Below are 10,428 nucleotides of genomic sequence, written 5' to 3'. Positions count from 1 at the left end.
GGATGTTCCGGGTTCAGTAGATGTTTATCTCTATTTACAACATTTGTGGCACTGTGTTGGTCTCAACAAAAAATAACTTTGACTCATCCTTTTATATATACACTCACCTAAAGGATTATTAGGAACACCATACTAATACTGTGTTTGACCCCCTTTCGCCTTCAGAACTGCCGTAATTATACGTGGCATTGATTCAACAAGGTGCTGAAAGCATTCTTTAGAAATGTTGGCCCATATTGATAGGATAGCATCTTGCAGTTGATGGAGATTTGTGGGATGCACATCTAGGGCACGAAGCTCCCGTTCCACCACATCCCAAAGATGCTCTATTGGGTTGAGATCTGGTGACTGTGGGGGCCATTTTAGTACAGTGAACTCATTGTCATGTTCAAGAAACCAATGTGAAATGATTCGAGCTTTGTGACATGGTGCATTATCCTGCTGGAAGTAGCCATCAGAGGATGGGTACATGGTGGTCATAAAGGGATGGACATGGTCATAAACAATGCTCAGGTAGGCCGTGGCATTTAAACGATGCCCAATTGGCACTAAGGGGCCTAAAGTGTGCCAAGAAAACATCCCCCACACCATTACACCGCCACCACCAGCCTGCACAGTGGTAACAAGGCATGATGGATCCATGTTCTCATTCTGTTTACGCCAAATTCTGACTCTACCATCTGAATGTCTCAACAGAAATCGAGACTCATCAGACCAGGCAAAATTTTTCCAGTCTTCAACTGTCCAATTTTGGTGAGCTCATGCAAATTGTAGCCTCTTTTTCCTATTTGTAGTGGAGATGAGTGGTACCCGGTGGGGTCTTCTGCTGTTGTAGCCCATCCGCCTCAAGGTTGTGCGTGTTGTGGCTTCACAAATGCTTTGTTGCATACCTCGGTTGTAACGAGTGGTTATTTCAGTCAAAGTTGCTCTTCTATCAGCTTGAATCAGTCGGCCCATTCTCCTCTGACCTCTAGCATCAACAAGGCATTTTCGCCCACAGGACTGCCGCATACTGGATGTTTTTCCCTTTTCACACCATTCTTTGTAAACCCTAGAAATGGTTGTGCGTGAAAATCCCAGTAACTGAGCAGATTGTGAAATACTCAGACCGGCCCGTCTGGCACCAACAACCATGCCACGCTCAAAATTGCTTAAATCACCTTTCTTTCCCATTCTGACATTCAGTTTGGAGTTCAGGAGATTGTCTTGACCAGGACCACACCCCTAAATGCATTGAAGCAACTGCCATGTGATTGGCTGATTAGATAATTGCATTAATGAGAAATTGAACAGGTGTTCCTAATAATCCTTTAGGTGAGTGTATATATATATATATATATATATATATATATATATATATTATATATATATAAAAGGGGGGATGTAAAAATTGGGTGGATGTAAAAAAATAATAATCTTACATCACAATAAGTGTATTGTGATTGTCAAAACATTTTAGTAACTAAACTGAATTTCATTAGGTTTAGTGACAACATGTTACAATGTTTATATGGTACAATTTCTGGTAAGCTATGCTTTTTTTTATTGCTTGAAACAAATTTCACGATTTCAATTCAATTATTGTGATTTGATTTAATATTGACTCATTTGGATAAATATTAGGTACACAAGACAGGCGTTAATATTTCTCAAGAAAAAAACTCACATAATCCTGTAAACATACAGAAAGCCCTATCAGCTGGCAGTATTATTTAAGGTTAAAAATAACTTGAATTAAATATAATGTGTTTTTTATTATAATAACAACTTTATTTAATGATCTAAGTAAAAATATAATAAATATGTAATATAGTACACATATTTAGCAAAATATTCTATAGCTCTTTTTTTCTAGCCAACTAACCTGCTATAGCCCATATTATGGTCATTAAATGGCTTTCCTGAGGTAAATGTTATGTGACATAATAGTTCTCCAGCTGTTTTATTGACCCCTTTCCGCAGTTGAAAAACACTGATTGATCGATATTATGTATGATGAATATACATTTTGGTAAGTTGTACTGTTTCTTTCAACAGTGTTTATTTACTATTAGCTAGAGATGATCGGTTCACGTGCCGCTAGGGATCTGTCATGTCACATTTACAAACGCCAAAACTAGGGATGTCCCGATACCACTTTTTGCAGAACGAGTCCGATACCGATACTTTCATTTTTGGTACTCGCCGATACCGTAACCGATACCTGAATTTTCACTGCATTTGTAATTTTTAAATGTATTAGTAGATAAACCAAAATAATATAAATCATATTAGTTGGCTTAATTTGTTCATCAAATATATATATTTCTTGCAGTTATTTTAATGCTTAATTAAGCCTGATAAAATGCATTGTATGAGCTTCTGTTACTGTCACTGTTCATTCTATTGCTCTATCATATTTTATCTTTCATTTAATAGCACAGCACATATTTAGAGCTGCTTCAGCAGGGCTCAGTGCTGAGGATCGGGTCAGCGGTTCAAATGTTAGTCAAAACCAGTGAAATATCAATTATTTAATCCAATTTTGATACTAAAACAAATTACCAGCCTAATTAATGTGAATTTAAAACAAGTAAACAGTCAGTAACAAAATAAAAACAAACAATCGAATAACAAATAGGACAAATAAATACAATAGAACAAAGAAAGACTACAAATTAAATAAAAAGTGTTTTGGAGTTTTTCAGGTAGATCGAAAAGGTACAGAAATTTTAATAGAGTAATCAAATGTGAAAAAAGCATATTCATTACTGTATAAATTATATATAGATGGATATTTTTGTAAAGTTGAAAAGGGTAGCCTATTTAGTCAAGATCAGTGAGTATTTCTTTGTCCTTTGTTTGATTAACATTAAAACACAGAAGCAGGTTTATCAAACTGCTGCCCCTTTAAGACCGAGCGCACGGACCGCACTTGAACATGCTACGTTCATTTGAGATTTAACCGACTTTGTTTACTATAGGATACTCGCCAAGATTGGCGTTTTTACATAATTTTGTGTGAATTCGTCCGTACAAGCGCAAGACATGAAAGACAATTTAATTCAGTATTCGCGCGCTGAGACGCTGGTTTGCGGGGCGCGTGCTTTGGATGTTTGCGTTCATGGAACTTCTTGACCTGCACACGTCCTGTAATAATGTAGGGAACCACTCGTTATACTTCAATCAGGTAACAGTTCATGTTTTACTTTACTTGCATATGCAATTTAGTTTTCATCCAAATAACATGTGCTGAGTGAACGATCAGCAATCAAGAGCATTCAACAGAAGTGCGTGCGCTCTCTCTCTCTCTCTCTCTCTCTCTCTCTCTCGTCAGTTAACGTTAATAATAAGCTACATGCCTCGTTTTATTTTCTTTGCCATTGACATCCGACTGATGTCTGTTTAAAGGGATGTGCTCGACCAGCTCCCCAGCTAACACACGACGTAACCGTTACGTAATGTATTCGTACTTTTTGGTCACGTCATGACCTTACTAACTGACAACGTAACTACAACGTCGTATGCTCGGAATTTCATTACCATCATATTACCAACCCACAACGTCGTCAGTACGTCCTCCTAAGGTTATAAGATAACCAACAACGTTCCAGATACGTACTCTATTCGTAATAACTTGGTAATTTCTTGACTTTCTGGCAACGGAACTGCAACGTCACGGGACCGTAATTTCATTACCATCTTATCAGACAGACTGCAATTTCTATTAAAAAAATATTTTATTTATGTTTGTTTAGTATTCTGTACGTTTGAAAGACAATAGCAAGTTTAAATGTACAAAAAACGTTCATGACTGTATCATTCCCAGCAAGCATGAGGCACCAGATCTGCAGATTGCATCAGTCAACACTATTGTGTTTTTTTACATATGTGTAACTTACGTGTGCAAGACGTATACCTACAGAAAAAAATTACAGTAAACGAAAAATGAATATATTCGTGATGTTTTGGTAATTTCATGACATATTGTTAACGTAACTGCAACGTCATAATGTGACAGAATAATATTATGACAGGCTTTAAAAAATATGTTTTTACCTCTTCTCAGTAATTCGTCTTATGAAATAAATGTGATTTGTTGTCAAGTTTTAAGTCTGCTGCATGTATAATCATTTTTTTCTGTTATGTCTCTGTGTGTGCACAGTATTATAACTTTAAATCCTGCAATTTCTGAGAGCAGTAGGCAAGGAATCTTGTGACAGCTTAGTTTTTTTTTTCTGAGTTGGGTGTGTAGGCCTACATCACCAAATCTAACTTTATCTTACCTTAATCACGGTCTTGTTTGCTAAAATATAGCACCATTTTGACAGATGTCAGCAACGTTCCCTGATTCCCTAACTGTGATCAGTTAGTTCCACAAGCCAGAGAAAAGATTACATTATCAGGCAGCAGGGGGCGCTCATGCACAATGTTTTTAGTGTTTAGTTGTTTAGTTGTAAACATTTTCAGGGAAGGCCCCCAAAACTACATTCAGGTCTTGATTCTTGAAGCAAATTACTAGACAACTGACAAATTGAATCCAGTTAAATTGGGGAATAGCGTTGGAAACACAGGCACATTATCAATATCACCTGACGAAGATTTACTATCCACATGTGCAGAATCATGTTGTGATTAGTCACTATTTAACAACAATTCTCTTGAAAAAAACAAACACTTTTTTCCATCATATGATAATTGTAAAATAAGTGTAATTGGTTGCAAGATTGTAGTACCAAACACTGTGTCTGAAAGGCAATCTCTTTGAAAGGTCCCTCAAAAGCAAACCAAAAACGGCGTAATATGGTACAAGACGAGATTAATGAAAACCTGGTCTAATAGTGTTGAAACAGCTGCACAACATGAATAAGTGGCAAAAACACTTCTGTACTCGGCTCACTACGGAGAGAGATAGGCAGTCAGGTAAGACACTATTTAAATATGAAAGATTTTTACTTTGTCAAAAAATGTACAATAAAATTACACAAGAAGTTTAAAAAATGTCATTAAAAGATGAACAAATGGAATAACAGAACAAAGTTTTGTTACAGCATTAAAAAAAAAGAAGAAATAACTGGGCAAATAGTTTTAAAGCAATAAAAGGGGGAAATATCTGCAGAGGAGATGATATCTGCATTTTGGAGCCAGAGTGTGAAGATGATTAGTTCCAGCTTCATGCACACAAGAGTGAGAAAAAAACATTTAACAGCAAATCAACAAAAATAAGATTGCTGTAAACTCCGACTCTGTGAAAGGCAGTCAGGGACAGAGTTTGTCCATTTAAAATTGAGAGAGCAGCTTCAACAGTAAAGGGATTTAATAAATTAGAAGCATATTGGAAACATTGTAATGTTTTCACTTGGCTATTATTTAGATATTAAAAGCAATTAAGATGAAAAAACTAAAAAATAATTAACTGATAAATTGTTACAACTTTTACTCTACTGTGGTGTTAAGGGCTTTGTTGATCTTCTCACAGCTGGATGTTGTGTTCCATGAAACAAAGAGTCGTGTTTGGGGTGACATTAAGTAAAGTAAATAATGAACGAATTTCCATTTTGGTTACGCTGTTGCTTTAAATATTTTTTTGCCACTTGTAATAAAGAGTACATTTTATATGGGTTTATAATTTGCAGTTTCAAGAATTTGTTCAGCATGTGTCCTACAAAGTCAAACAGGATTAACTAGTAGCCAGTTAAGTTTGATTTTGCACTTTTCCATGGACACTCAGAAACATTAATGTTTAATTAAACTCTGGTACTTGTGTTGTATTTATTCTGCCTCTGGTAAATAAATTAGGCCAAGTAAAACCCCTTCTGCTCTTTCTTGTCAGATATTCTGTTTATTTGTTGTGCACACACTTGCAAACAGTTGGACTGAGTATGTATATGCCCCATTCAACTACACCACTGCTGAATGCATATAGAGGAAACACTCTTGTGTCAATCACCAGCTTTCACTCATCTGTGTCTTTCCTGTAATGTTGACACTTGGTCCTTCCAAATCAGCCAAATGAGGAAATCTTTAAACAGATGAAGACCTGTAAAATAATGACAGATTAAATTAATAATGGTAATCATCATCATCATCATCATCATCATCATCTACAGGTAAAAAACAGGGGCCTGTTCTTCAAATGTGGATTAAATTAGACAGGGGCTCAAGATCCCGGGCCCTATGCATTGGCAGTCCTGATGGGCCCCCATGCAACATTCATGCTCCCTGCTCTCTTCACTTCCACCATCATCCTCAAATCACATCTTCTCTATCATCTTTCTCTACATGAAGGATACAATTGATATTAACCTCTTATCCTAATTATAACCTAATATAATAAAATACACTACGATGTTAGTGTTACTTAACACCTTTTAGTCAAAATGGCTAAACATGGTTTGCTTTAATTTTGAACTATATTTGCTCACCTTGTCTAAAGAGCAGGATGAAGGGTCTGTTGCTACTGGGGTTTTACAGCCCATACTTCATTGTACCTCATGTTTCTGAAACCGAGGGCCATGTGTTTCACAATGTTAAGATTTGCTTCTACTAAATCTGACATAAATATAATGTTGACATACATTTAGCTACCAAATTATCTATAACACTGATTAGCCTAATATTGCTAATTTTAGATATTATAGCCGTTTAATTTAAAATTAAACCTTTTTCAAATTATGCTATTATAATGGTGTGTTGTATACAAACAGCACTGTCAGTAAACAGCATTGTCAGTGTACAGTTTATTAATTTAGCCTTTACCTCAGATTACATGTATAACCAAATTATCATCTGAAAGTGTATGTTCTGCTCTTTTTTTAGGACTAACGATCAGGGAGATTTTCAAGCAGTTTAGCACTAGATTTCTTGTTCTAGTTTGTGCTCACCTTTCTTTGAAAATAAGTCATTTACCAATTGTTTCCCCTCATTTTGTTTTCTTTGCTTCTCCTGTCTTTACTGTCTGAAAAGACTCCGGCCATTCCATTCCCTTTTTACTCCATTTCGCTCTTTCCAAGATACTATCCCACTTGCCACCTGACCACGCCCGCCTCACCTGTTGTCTATAAATTGCTTCTGCACCTCTTGGCTCACTCTTTGCACTTTCTCCTGGCTCTCTGATGTATACTGTGTGTGTCTTCATCAGTTAACGTGAGTTAATTTGTTTCCATTTGATTTGTCTTTTTTATGATTTACTGTCAACCGTTAACATGTGCACTATTGGTTGATTTCTTTGTTTGCCAGACATGTGCCATGAACCATGTGGGACGATTGTTTGTTTGATTCATGTTTTAACAGCCTGTTTAGTCGTTGTGATTAGTAAATTCATATCCCTTTTGTTTATTTGTATTGTTTAATTTATGTGGATTGACAACTGTCAATTAATTGTTATTGATTATCTCTTTTTATTTCATTCTGCAGCACACAAACCATGCATCTCAACCAAAGACAACCGTAACAATAAATAAACCACTACTGGTGTTGCAATAAACCTTGCCTTCTCCTTCCTTCCATCATCACTCCATATCATCTGACGTCTTCTGACCGAGACTCTGTTTGCTCACCAAACCCCTCACTTCACCTGAACCATTCCCATTATACTACAGTTCCTTCACTGTCTTTTTTGGAGGCCTGATTTGGCTTTCTTTGAGAAAGACATTTCTACAGCAGAAGTTTGCACTCCATCAGATGCTCAACTAACTAACATAAACAAAATGTTATAAAAATTAGAAAAGTTTTAGTTATTCAGCCAATACACTAACTTTATATTTCATCTGTCATTCATTATTACATTTAATTAGGAGATGAAAATGTCCAGATAAAATAAAATATATTCCAGACTTTTCAAGGGCTCTCTCTCCCCTTGGGGCCCTGGTAATCAGTACTGGTTTTACCCCCAGTCTGACGCCCCTGAGGATTAGTTATCAAGATTTTACTGTTGACGATTTGAGATGATCCAGAATCGTTAGGTTCTTCGAAGTCAGACCATACATTTCCACATATTATTCCTTATCATAATACTTACCTCTCAATCATTTGCACATCAAGAAAGCCGAATGCTGCTACGCGTCGAGTAATCGACAGACTGGCGTCGCAAGCTAGCAGCGTTCTTATACTGTGTTGGTTCTTCTCTTTCAGCATCAATGCTTATTGGCGACTCGCATCGCCACCTATGGGTTGTTGAATAGTATGTATTATGTTATGTATATTATCTTTTACAGTGTCTATGGTATATTTCCCATCCCTTCCAGTTACTGGAACTGACTGTATAACTGATTAATTTTAATAGTTAATTAATTTCACGAATCTAACCAAATTAATTAATATATTTATATTATAAAGTTTATATATATATATATATATATATATATATATATATATATATATATATATATATATATATATATATTAACTTATTATATAAATGTACATTTAAAAATAAATTATATATAATCTTCTGTCACAATTCACATTCTTCACATTCTTCGCGTGCCATGCCCGCGAAACCTGCCAGCAGGGGTATATAAGCAGGGTATTGTGACCACCGCGCGCAGAGCCCAGTTTTCATTACGAGTGGACAGACATCTACTACCAGCTTTTCTGAGGTAAAGTATTTTTTACTTAACCGATTTAGATACATTACTTTTAAAACATACGAGCCCACTACAAAGGTAAATGACACTTTGAAGAAAGCAAATAATAAAATCGAATTATAGGATACTATATTATAGGCCTACGCATAAATAACTAAGATAAATAACTTCCGCTTTCACCTAATGAACATATAAACATTTTAAATTGTCATAAAATTGATTAACTGCACATGACATGTCTTTTACAGTAAATGTAGCACTAATTTTCACATAAACAATGGTTTTCCGGTTTTTTTCCTTCACCACACAAATAAATACCGTTAAAAGTCTGTGTGACGTCATTTGGGATAATAGAGAAAATCCGCTCAGATTGAAATAAACGTTTTCGTTTCACCAGTCATGTTTATGTTATCGTTACTTTAAAATAAATACATTATACAATTATTAATAATACTATATTTACTTTGTAATGAAAGCGCGTTGTCCCGCTTGGCTGCGAGCGCGTACACCTAAAGAGAGCAAGAGACGTGTCTTGTAAAGATGAGAGCAGTTCTATAATGAAATACGGACAGAGCATTACAAACAGTGGCAGTAACAGATACAAAAAAGATAGACAGCATTAAAGAGTTATAGTATTCATAAGTAGTCCTGAGGTACTAATATGATTATTGAGCAGTGACTAAAAAGTCGTTGTAGAGTGACGCAGAACTACATGAAGGAAAATTAAAGTGGCAGTGCAGATGCAATAAATAAACTTAAGAGCAGCACACATTCCGATTGTATTCCTGAGTAGATCAATGTCCAAAATGTCATTGTAGAGTGTCACTACTACTACTATTATTAATAATAATTAAACTCAGATAATAATAAATGAAATATAATAAAAGTTATTATTAGTATTATTAAAGGGATAGTTCACCCAAAAATGAAAACTCTATCATCGTTTACTCACCCTCAAGTTGTTCCAAACCTGTATGAGTTTCTTTGTTCTGCTGAACACAAAAGAAGATATTTGGAAGAATGTTTGTAATCAACAGATCTCAGTCCCCATTGACTACCATAGAAGTCAATGGGGACCGAGATCTGTTGATTACAAACATTCTTCCAAATATCTTCTTTTGTGTTCAGCAGAACAAAGAAACTCATACAGGTTTGGAACAACTTGAGGGTGAGTAAATGATGACAGAATTTTCATTTTTGGGTGAACTATCCCTTTAATACTATTCATAATAATAATGACAATAATAATTATTATTATATTTTATTACTGTTACTGTTAACAGTATTAATAATAATTAATAGTAGTAGTAGTATTTTCAAGAATGAAAATGTATTTTACTGACTTAATATGGTTTCGTATTTGTTAGTGGGTTGTAAAGTCTCATCAGACGCATTGCTGCATTCTTCTCAAGCATTTTTAGATGCTATTAATAAATAAAGAGCCTTTATTAACTTTTAGATTTTATACCATGAAAATAATTATTCTCTTCTCTCTTTTTCAGTATCAATTGCCGTCTGATTATTGTAAGTGATAAATCTAGCAGTCATCCTGATTAGTCAAAAAATCATTGCCGAAATTGCATGCATTTGAATTCTTGCTCATGTTCAGACATGTTTCTAATTTCTCTCCCCTTTCCTTGTGTGTCAACAGCAGCAAACTATAACCCAAAGGCTCTTTTAAGAGCCCTAGCACAGAGCGACTTTGGCTTTGTAAGTATATGATTCTAATTAGTCGATGATTAATGAAAACTGAATGCATTCTGTTGCAGCATTGTAATACATTAAAATATTAACGTCAATTAACAAAGTAAACCATGTCAATAGACTGGTTGAGCGTTCCCGAGATCTTCTTCAGTACTTT

The sequence above is a fragment of the Abramis brama genome (assembly GCF_963993115.1).
Source record: "Abramis brama genome assembly, contig: SCAFFOLD_116, whole genome shotgun sequence".
NCBI classification, from domain to species: Eukaryota; Metazoa; Chordata; class Actinopteri; order Cypriniformes; family Leuciscidae; genus Abramis; species Abramis brama.
The sequence above is the reverse complement of the archived record's forward strand: the minus strand, read 5'-3'. Positions refer to the sequence as shown.